The sequence below is a fragment of the Salvelinus fontinalis genome, chromosome 4, assembly GCF_029448725.1.
Source record: "Salvelinus fontinalis isolate EN_2023a chromosome 4, ASM2944872v1, whole genome shotgun sequence".
Lineage (NCBI taxonomy): Eukaryota > Metazoa > Chordata > Actinopteri > Salmoniformes > Salmonidae > Salvelinus > Salvelinus fontinalis.
In genome coordinates this window covers 2,153,037-2,164,401 of record NC_074668.1, presented here as the reverse complement: position 1 = coordinate 2,164,401, position 11,365 = coordinate 2,153,037, and the positions used below count along the sequence as shown (strand labels likewise).

General features: G+C 40.0%; 1 protein-coding gene across 1 annotated transcript in view; it reads left to right on the top strand.

Moving 5' to 3' along the window:
- Window positions 1-11,365, top strand: part of LOC129852994 (trichohyalin-like) — a 59,712-nt gene that overhangs the window by 29,666 nt on the left and 18,681 nt on the right. The gene's annotated exons all lie outside the window — the stretch shown is intronic.

Below are 11,365 nucleotides of genomic sequence, written 5' to 3'. Positions count from 1 at the left end.
AACGGGCGCGATCGGAACCTGTACTATGTTCAGATGACATGAAAATAAAGCTCCTATGTTTCTTCTCATCTTTATCAAGGGTGTCAATAATTGTGGACCTGACTTTATACACTGCATATGCAACAACATCTCCTAGGGAATTAATACAGTACTATTATTACCCTGTCATATCTTTTCCCTGTCAGAATCATTCTGCCACACATTTATCAAGGCTGATAGCTTCATATCACTTGTGTTCTTTTCCCTATCAGAATCACTCTGCCACACATTTATCAAGGCTGATAGCTTCATATCACTTGTGTTTAATTTAGATTCATTTCACTTGATCGGACACAAAGAACCCAGAATAAGGAACTGAAATTTCCAACAAGCATTAGGAAGCCAGACAATGTTTTTTCTATTAGCAGACTGATGGAAAGAGCTCTCTATTGGCAGTGCTCGGTGAAGACCACATCTAATTGTCATAGTAGTGTGTATAGGTGGCATGGAAGTCAGACGCAGGAGAGTTAGACGGAGTGTAAATGTAGACTTTTACTAAATGTCCACTCGATATGCTCCAAGCACGAAAATATACATATATCAAATAAACATGGGTACGAGGACCCGTCACGCACCTATACAACAAGAAAACAATACTTGACATAAAACAATCTCTGACAAACACATGAGGGGAAACAGAGGGTTAAATACACAATAGGTAATGAATGGGATTGAAAACAGGTGTGTGGGAAGACAAGACAAAACCAATGGAAAATGAAAAATGGATCGATGATGGCTAGAAGGCCGGTGACGTCGACCGCCGAACACCGCCCGAACAAGGAGAGGCAACGACTTCGGCAGAAGTCGTGACACTAATTTTACATTGTAACATGGGTTGAATAACATATGTCTTATAATAAAGGCTATTATGGTCAGATAAAATAGGATTAGATGAAGGCTAATACAAGTTTATAACAAAGTAATAATGTAATATTAGCTGTGTTAGTATTACTATATTACCATAGTTTAATAGTCCCAGACTGACAGTGAGTCTAGTAGATAGGAGGCCTATTATATCAGTACCATCATTATAATACAGGGTTTTATGGCTTTGCAGAACCAAAAAACTCCAAATCGACCAAAGGAGGAAGAAAGCACAGCATTTCACTTTCTGGATTTCACTTTCCCCTCTGAACCAGAATAGAAAGTTAGGCAATATAATGAACCTGAACACTGTGTGTAGACAACATGCAGCCAGCCCATGTCTGTGTCACCTTCTATGATCTGAGTATGATGAGCATGGTGGGTCAGTGGAAACCTGGGGTGTTTTCACTACCACTCAAACCCACACGGAAACCAGCAGAAGCAAACAGAAGGAAAAGGGGAGGGGACCAAGCTGAATTTGTCCAAAAGAAACTTGAATTTTTATTGAAAAGCATGTTTTTGTTCAAAGTTAATGGTTTCCGTTACAAACTGTTTGCTACGGTTTTGTTCTGAATGAATAGACCTCTGGGTGTTAAGACCAGTGTCTCCCAATCCTGGTTCTGGAGACCCAAAGGGGAGCACTCACAAACCTGATTCAAATCAAAGGTTTGATGATGACTTGATTAGTTGAATCAAGTCTGAGTGTTCAGCACTAACTGTTATAAAGACATTATAACACTGTTATAGAGACATTATAACACTGTTATATAGACATTATAACACTAACTGTTATATAGACATTATAACACTGTTATATAGACCTCATAACACTGTTATATAGACATTATAACACTGTTATATAGACATTATAACACTGTTATATAGACATCATAACACTGTTATATAGACATTATAACACTGTTATATAGACATTATAACACTGTTATATAGACATCATAACACTGTTATATAGACATTATAACACTGTTATATAGACATTATAACACTGTTATATAGACATTATAACACTGTTATATAGACATTATAACACTGTTATATAGACATTGACACTGTTATATAGACATTGACACTGTTATATAGACATTATAACACTGTTATATAGACATTATAACACTAACTGTTATATAGACATTATGACACTTATATAGACATTATAACACTAACTGTTATATAGACATTATAACACTGTTATATAGACATTATAACACTGTTATATAGACATTATAACACTGTTATATAGACATTATAACACTGTTATATAGACATTATAACACTAACTGTGAGAATCACACTGTTTCATTCAGTGGAAACTATTGCAGCTCATACTGTAACTATCAGGCATGTTGGTCCCAGTAGTTTCCATTGGAAATGATGAGTGTGTACCTAACCTCATCTGTTTCATACGGTTGCCTGCTGCCGGCTCCCACACTAAAGGACTGTTAGCAGACGCTCTTATCCAGAGAGACTTACAGTTTAGTGTGTTCATCTGAAGATAGCTTGGTGGGACAAGTTAGACATACCGGAACCAACACGTTCACCGCACTTTGACATTTATAGGTTGGCATGCTTCTGCCTGGTTTGTTCTGCCTATATAGTTACAGCTTAGTCATTTAGCAGACATTTTTATCCAGAGGGACTTACAGGAGCAGATTAGGGTTAAGTGCTTTGCTCAATGGCACATCGAAAGATTTTTCAGCTAGTCTGCTCGGGGATTTGAACCAGAGACCTTTAACACTCACTGGCCCAACACTCTTAACCGCTAGGCCGCCCATAGTGGCAAGAGGAAGTTCAGAGTAGAAATGATGTGTGTGTTGAATGGCTGCAGACCAGAGGCAGCAGGCCTTTTCAGTTAACCTACTAATATCACTATCCTGGGCACTGCCTCTGTTTGATGAGTTGAGCAAAACGCTTTTTTTTTTTGTGACCATCAGTATGACTTTGAAACCAAACTGAAGTGCATTTTGTGGTGTGGTATTAGTGATGGTGAGGCTCATCTGTGGTGTCAATTCCCGGTTCAAGAGGCGACCGGGTGCAAAATGGCCCCCGCGAGCAAGATGAAACATCATTGCACTAGCAAACACTTGAGTGGAGAGAGAAGAACTGTGGTAAATCGAGCAGAGGATGGTGCCGCGAGGGCAGGCCAGCGTGGTGCACGCAAATAAAACTTGAGAGATTTTGAGTGTGACTTTTAGCGAATGTTCATATTTTGTGGTAGCCAGGCTCAGCAAGAGAAGATTGTGAAAATGGAAAAGCTTAATGGATTAAAGAATTAAAAGCCATGTCCCTGTTGTTTATGCTAGGTTGAGGGGAGTCATCACTGGTTATTACACCTCCCCGCACTGGTCGGGCTATGTAGAGCATACAATGGTCCGGTATATCCGGCGCCACGTCCCTGCCCCAGCCCAGTACCACCAGTGCTTACACCACGCACCAGGCTTCCTGTGCGTCTCCAGAGCCCTGTTCCTCCTCCACGCACTAGCCCTGTGGTGAGTGTCTCCAGCCCATTACCACCAGTGCCGGCACCACGCACCAAGCCACGGGACTGTTTCGTGTTTTCGTTCGTTTGTGTAGTCTGTACCTGTTCGTGCGTTCTTCGTGTATATGTAAGTTCTCAAGTGCAGGTCTGTCTACGTCGTTTTGTTGTTTTGTATTTTCCAAGTGTTTTTTCGTGTTCGTCTTGCCGTTAATAAATATTCATTATGTCTTCATTCAACGCTGCGTTTTGGTCCGACCCTTACTCCTTCTCCTCATCCGAGGAGGAGGAATTAGACAGCCGTTACAGTCAGACTGATGGAGCTTCCATGGCTGCTCCTGTAGTATGTGAACCTACTGTCAGACTGATGGAGCTTCCATGGCTGCTCCTGTAGTAAGAGAACCTACTGTCAGACTGATGGAGCTTCCATGGCTGCTCCTGTAGTATGTGAACCTACCGTCAGACTGATGGAGCTTCCATGGCTGCTCCTGTAGTAAGAGAACCTACCGTCAGACTGATGGAGCTTCCATGGCTGCTCCTGTAGTAAGAGAACCTACAGTCGGGCTGGTGTTACTTTAAAAAAAAAAAATCTCCCCAATTTCGTGGTGTCCAATTGGTAGTTACAGTCTTGTCTCATCGCTGCAACTCCCGTACGGACTCGGGAGAGGTGAAGGTCGAGAGCCGTGCATCCTCGGAAACACAACCCATCCACGCCGCACTGCTTCTTGACATAATGCCCACTTAACCCGGAAGCCAGCCGCACCATGTGTCGGAGGAAACACCTTTGATATGGTGCAATATTCTATTGTTATGTGGTTCAGATTGTATTCGTTTTGAATTGTTACATTTATATGCACTTTGTTTATATACATTAAAAAGTTATACTTTAAATGCACATGATTAATAGCATTCTTTATCATAAAAATCCAATGCATTTTTAAATACATTGTGGTTAAGGTAGAGAATGATTTCATTTAATAATTTAATTAGAATTGTTTTCACACCAATCATAGTCAAACTATTGCAAACTGTTTGACTTGAAAAAATACAAAACATATTTTTATTAAAGAGCAGTTTGGGAGCCAAAAAGAGCGGGACTGCCCACAACAACAGCCCCCTAAGTCATATGTCTGACTTTCTGATTTGTAAATTCACCACAGTTCCCAACATTGACCAGCAGGTGGCAATGATACTCTCTTCTCAGACAGTAAATGACCACCAGTCAGCTACATTTATTTTGTTAGGAGGAGATGGAAAAGCATTGAGACTATTTGTCATGGAAGCAATTTCACTCATTTACTCATGTGAATGGGTCCAAAGAGATAAGAGAAGCTAATATTGATAGGAACTGTTAAATCTTTACAGCTCAGGATAATATGACTATAATTAAAGAACATCACTACCATCTGCTGGCTGGATCGGTCTTCTGATTTGAACCCTGTTCTACACACTGCTAACCTTATGTCTAACCTTAAAACTAAATTAAGATCAGAAATATATATTTTTGTTTTCATGACATTTTACGATAGGCCTGTAGACAATTTAGACGTTATGACTGGGTTTTCTAATAACCAGAGAGGCTGGGGGGAGGAGTTTACTCCAAGTGCCTGTGTAAAGGTGAAAGTGAAAGTTGTGTCTCAGTATAGACCTGAGGTGTAGATTGTTCTGTAAAAACGTGTAGATAAGCACATATTGTGACTATTATAATGGTTATGGATTTAAATCAACTATTTTGAATGTGAAGTGGAGGACGTGAAGCCCAGTAAAGGTAAGAGAAGATCTCAGTATATTTCACTTTCCAAACTAGACACAACGGCCTTGTCATTGTTTCGACGCCTGTTCAGCAATCTGGTGCTCATGAATGTGCTGCGTCAAAGGACACTTTGATAATGAATAAAGTTGACTTCATAGCTTTTATTGGTAAGGTTATCAATCCGACTCGGGTTTGTGGAAAGCAGAAATGCCAGGTTGAAGGTTATTGTGCCGTTACAGATGTTACTGTTGAAGTGGCACATTTTCTCATCGATTAAACTATTTATCGCAATACCGTTTTTTTGTTCCCAAAACTAGAATATGTTATGAACAGAGTGGACAAAGTTTTGTAGACTTTACCCTTTGCAAAGGTTTTTCAAAAACGCGCTGATTAGAAGGAGTGCACAGGAGAATTGAGTTAATACACATGCGCACTTCACAACGTAGGCTTTTCCTAACGGAAACATGCCGATAGATGCTAGAACGAGCCAACGTCTGCTGTTTGGATGCTGTTTGACGAGAGAGCATCTGGGGATGCAGCACGAAGGAATCCCTCAGCAGATGCCATAATGGAGGTCCGATTCTATTTGGAGGAGCCCCTCCAACGATCTGCAGATCCTCTGAGTTGGTGGAAGAACAAGGTCTCTGTCTACCCACCGCTTACTAAAGTCATGACAGGGAGACACTGCATAGTGGCCACATCCCTTCCCTCTGAGAGGGTCTTCTCGAAAACAGAACAAATAATTACTGGGAGAAGAAACCGCATCAGCCACTCGAAAGTGAGGCAGCTTGCATTTATGAATGCAAATCTCTCAAAAGCAAAATATGGTCAGCATTACTGTGTGCTGCTGGTTATAACATGGTAATAAAGAAGAGAGAGAAAAGAGGGACCAGTTTAATGTTTTAAGGGGGATGCTGGTTATAACATGGTAATAAAGGAGAGAGAGAAAAGAGGGACCAGTTTAATGTTTTAAGGGGGATGCTGGTTATAACATGGTAATAAAGAAGAGAGAGAAAAGAGGGACCAGTTTAATGTTTTAGTGGGATGCTGGTTATAACATGGTAATAAAGAAGAGAGAGAAAAGAGGGACCAGTTTAATGTTTTAAGTGGGATGCTGGTTATAACATGGTAATAAAGAAGAGAGAGAAAAGAGGGACCAGTTTAATGTTTTAGTGGGATGCTGGTTATAACATGGTAATAAAGAAGAGAGAGAAAAGAGGGACCAGTTTAATGTTTTAGTGGGATGCTGGTTATAACATGGTAATAAAGAAGAGAGAGAAAAGAGGGACCAGTTTAATGTTTTAGTGGGATGCTGGTTATAACATGGTAATAAAGAAGAAAGAGAAAAGAGGGACCAGTTTAATGTTTTAAGTGCGATGCTGGTTATAACATGGTAATAAAGAAGAGAGAGAAAAGAGGGACCAGTTTAATGTTTTAGTGGGATGCTACAGTTTTGCACATTGTTATTTATTTCTCTTTGATATGGTGCAATATTCTATTATTATGTTGTTCAGATTGTATTCGTTTTGAATTGTTACATTTATATGCACTTTGTTTATATACATTAAAAAGTTATACTTTAAATGCACATGTTTAATAGCATTCTTTATCATAAAAATCCAATGCATTTTTAAATACATTGTGGTTAAGGTAGAGAATGATTTCATTTAATAATTTAATTAGAATTGATTTCATACCAATCATAGTCAAACTATTGCAAACTGTTTGACTTGGAAAAAATACAAAACATATTTTTATTAAAGAGCAGTTTGGGGGCCAAAAAGAGCCGGACTGCCCACAACAACAGCCCCCTAAATCACGTCTGACTTTCTGATTTGTAAATTCACTGCAGTTCCCAACATTGACCAGCAGGTGGCAATGATACTCTCTTCTCAGACAGTAAATGACCACCAGTCAGCTACATTTATTTTGTTAGGAGGAGATGGAAAAGCATTGAGACTATTTGTCATGGAAGCAATTTCACTCATTTACTCATGTGAATGGGTCCAAAGAGATAAGAGAAGATAATATTGATAGGCACTGTTAAATCTTTACAGCTCAGGATAATATGACTATAATTAAAGAACATCACTACCATCTGCTGGCTGGATCGGTCTTCTGATTTGAACCCTATTCTACACACTGCTAACCTTATGCCTAACCTTAAACCTAAATTAAGATCAGAAATGTACATTTTTGTTTTCATGACATTTTACGATAGGCCTATAGACAATTTAGACTTTTTGACTGGGTTTTCTAATAACCAGAGAGACTGAAGGGAGGAGTTTACTCCAAGTGCCTCTGCAAAGGTGAAGGTGAAAGTTGTGTCTCAGTTTAGGCCTGAGGTGTAGATAGTTCTGTAAAAACGTGTAGAAATGCACATATAGTGACTATTAGAGTGGTTATGGATTTAAATAAACTATTTTAAATGTGAAGTGGAGGACGTGAAGACCAGTAAAGGTAAGAGGAGATGTCAGTATATTTCACTTTCCAAACTAGACACAACAGTCCTGTTTTAAAACAATGAGGACTGGAGAAAGAGGAAGTGATGTTTGTATCTGTGTGATTGAGCAACAGAGAGAATTTGATGAATGGTAATGATGTAAATATGAATGTTTTCTCTTTTTATTGCAGTTAAAATGGCAGAGTCCAGAGTTCATAGTAAGTCACCATGCTATAATTAATGATGAACTTTTCTTTCATGTATCTGGGAGACCAGAACTAAACTAACTATTGAAAATGAAATGTGTTTGTGGTTTTATTTGTCTCTATGTGTAAATGTGTGTCTGGATGAAATGTGTTTGTAACATGAGGAGTGGCAGGTAGACTAGTGGTCAGAGCGTTGGGCCAGTAACCGAAAGGTTGCTAGATTGAATCTCCGAGCTGACAAGGTAAAAATCTGTCGTTCTGAACAAGCCAGTTAACTCACTGTTCCTAGACTGTCATTGTAAATAAGAATTTGTTCTGAACTGACTTGCCTCATAAATAAAATATGTATCCAGAGCAATTAGGATTAAGTGCCTTGCTCAAGGGCATATCAACAAATGTTTTCCTAGTTTCCTCAGGGATTCAAACCAGCGACGTTTCGGTTACTGGCCCAATGCTCTTAAGTGTTAGGCTACCTGCCAAACATGTCTGACTAATGGGAAAATACACTGCCTCTAATTTTATAATTTATTTTAGATATTCCTGTATCTGTACATGATAGTATACATTTGAGGGTATTGTTATGTGGGTGTTAGGGTTAGGGCATGGGGGTAACAGGGCTGGGGTGTGTGGGTCATTGAGTTTAGGTGTGTGGGTAAGTGGACTGAGGTATATAGATATTGAGGGTATTGTCATGTGGGTGTTGGGGTTAGGGCATGTGTAACGGATGTGAAATGGCTAGCTAGTTAGCGGGTACGCGCTAGTAGCATTTCAATCAGTTACGTCACTTGCTCTGAGACTTAAGTAGTGTTGCCCCTTGCTTTGCAAGGGCCGCGGTTTTTGTGGAGCGATGGGTAACGACCGTGCTTCGTGGGCAACCGTTGTTGATGTGTGCAGAGGGTCCCTGGTTCGCGCCCGTGTCCGGGCGAGGGGACGCCGTAAAGTTATACTGTTACATTGATGCTGTTGACCCGGATCACTGGTTGCTGCGGAAAAGGAGGAGGTTGAAAGGGGGGTGAGTGTAACGGATGTGAAATGGCTAGCTAGTTAGCGGGTACGCGCTAGTAGCATTTCAATCAGTTACGTCACTTGCTCTGAGACTTAAGTAGTGTTGCCCCTTGCTTTGCAAGGGCCGTGGCTTTTGTGGAGCGATGGGTAACGCTGCTTCGTGGGTGACTGTTGTCGATGTGTGCAGAGGGTCCCTGGTTCGCGCCCGTGTCGGGGCGAGGGGACGGTTTAAAGTTATACTGTTACACATGGGGGTAACAGGGCTGGGGTGTGTGGGTCATTGAGTTTAGGTGTGTGGGTAAGTGGACTGAGGTATATAGATATTGAGGTTGAGGAATAGGGATAAATATCTGTTCATGTTATTATAGGCAGAACACTCTGTCACAACTGTGACCAAGAATAAAACATACTTTTAAATAAATAAATAAATAATCAAAATGGATGACATGTTAGGCTTACTAGTGACATAAGATTAGCATAGTGGCATGTCTGGGAAAGATGTGGGAACAAATGGGATAATATCATTCTAGATTGTAGCATCACATTCTTCTATGACATATATACTTTCCTTCAAATGAATATGTCTGTCTGGGATTGTGGGGGTTGTATTTTAGAATTGACATGGTCCTGTTTGTTGTATGTCTATTGTATTTTTTAATTCAGCTGTGTTTATCAATGTACTGAGAGGATTTGTGTTCCTGACACAGATGATGTCATTAAACATGAAATGTTCTCTCTTTCTGAACAGATCAGTTTAAACTCACCTCAGAAGACTATGTGTTTTCTGATGTTGGTGAAGAGGTCACCCTTCCCTGTCACCTCACACATGACACCAGTGCAGTTGCCATGACGATCAGGTGGTTTAAAGAGACAGAGTGTATTTACCTGTATCAGAATGGCCAGGTGACAGAGAGGAGTGGCTATGAGGGCAGACTGAGTCTGATCACCCAGGAGCTGGATAGAGGCAACGTGTCTCTGAGGCTGAGAGACTTCAGGAGGCCAGATAGAGTAGTCTACATATGTCAGGTCATCCATGGAGAACAGAAGGAGGAGGCTGCAGTGGGTTTATGGGAGAGAGAAGGTAAGTGTTCTAGAACTCCAGTAATGTTTCTAAACACCTAAACAACAACAATAACAACCAGTCTCTTTCCCTGTACAGAACACTTGTACTTTCTCATGTAGGTAGGAGTTCATAGTAGGAGTTACAGATGAATAGACTAGATTCATTCTGAATATCAACTAGTTACAATGCATATTACCATCACTGTGAGCTCTGAGCTGGTCCTAAAGCATTAGAACCATTCCAACATTACTGTCACGTTCCTTGATTGTCGTTAGTAATGAATGTGATGAACACTCATACCCCTCTGATGTATATCACATCACTATGGTATTTGAGAGGATCATGTGACAGATGGTGATTTGAAGGTAATGATAATGACTAATGTATTCTGTTTTACATGATCATTATTCATGACTCTCCATCTTGGATAATGGATGATCAGTACGGGGTGAGTAATTACTTATTTGTCTGTTTTGTTTATTGAAAGAACAGACCAGAGTGTTAATCTGATACTATAAAAACTACAGGCCTTGTGAACAGCAGTGTGTCTTCTTCAAGGCTACAAATTAAATCAGTTTCTTTACATTTATCAAAACTCTCCCCAAATGTTCTCAAGGTAGGTTGGATTAAGATGTATAGATGTTCTTCAAATTATCCAGAATTTTCATATCATAGATCTCCCACAATATATCTGCCATAGAGGTCAACATTTCACATAGTCCTCCAACAATATACAGTTGAAGTCAGAAGTTTACATACACTTATGTTGGAGTCATTAAAACTTGTTTGTCAACCACTCCACACATTTCTTGTTAACAAACTATATTTTTGGCAAGTCGGTTAGGACATCTACTTTGTGCATGATTCAAGTAATGTTTCCAACAATTGTTTACAGACAGATTATTTAACTTGTAATTCACTGTATCACAATTCCAGTGGGTCAGAAGTTAACATACACTAAGTTGACTGTGCCCTTAAATAGCTTGGAAAATTCAAGAAACGGATGTCATGGCTTTAGAAGCTTCTGATAGGCTAATTGACATCATTTGAGTCAATTGGAGGTGTACCTGTGGATGGATTTCAAGGCCTACTGTCAAACTCAGTGCCTCTTTGCTTGACATCATGGGAAAATGAAAAGAAATCAGCCAAGACCTCAAAGAAAAAATTGTAGACCTCCACAAGTCTGGTTCATCCTTGGGAGCAATTTCCAAACTCCTGAAGGTACCACGTTCATCTGTACAAACAATAGTACGCAAGTATAAACACCATGGGACCACGCAGCCGTCATACCACTCAGGAAGGAGACGCTTTCTGTCTCCTAGAGATGAACGTACTTTGGTGTGAAAAGTGCAAATCAATCCCAGAACAACAGCAAAGGACCTTGTGAAGATGCTGGAGGAAAGAGGTACAAAAGTATCTATATCCACAGTAAAACGAGTCCTATATCGACATAACCTGAAAGGCCACTTAGCAAGGAAGAAGCCAGTGCTCCAAAACC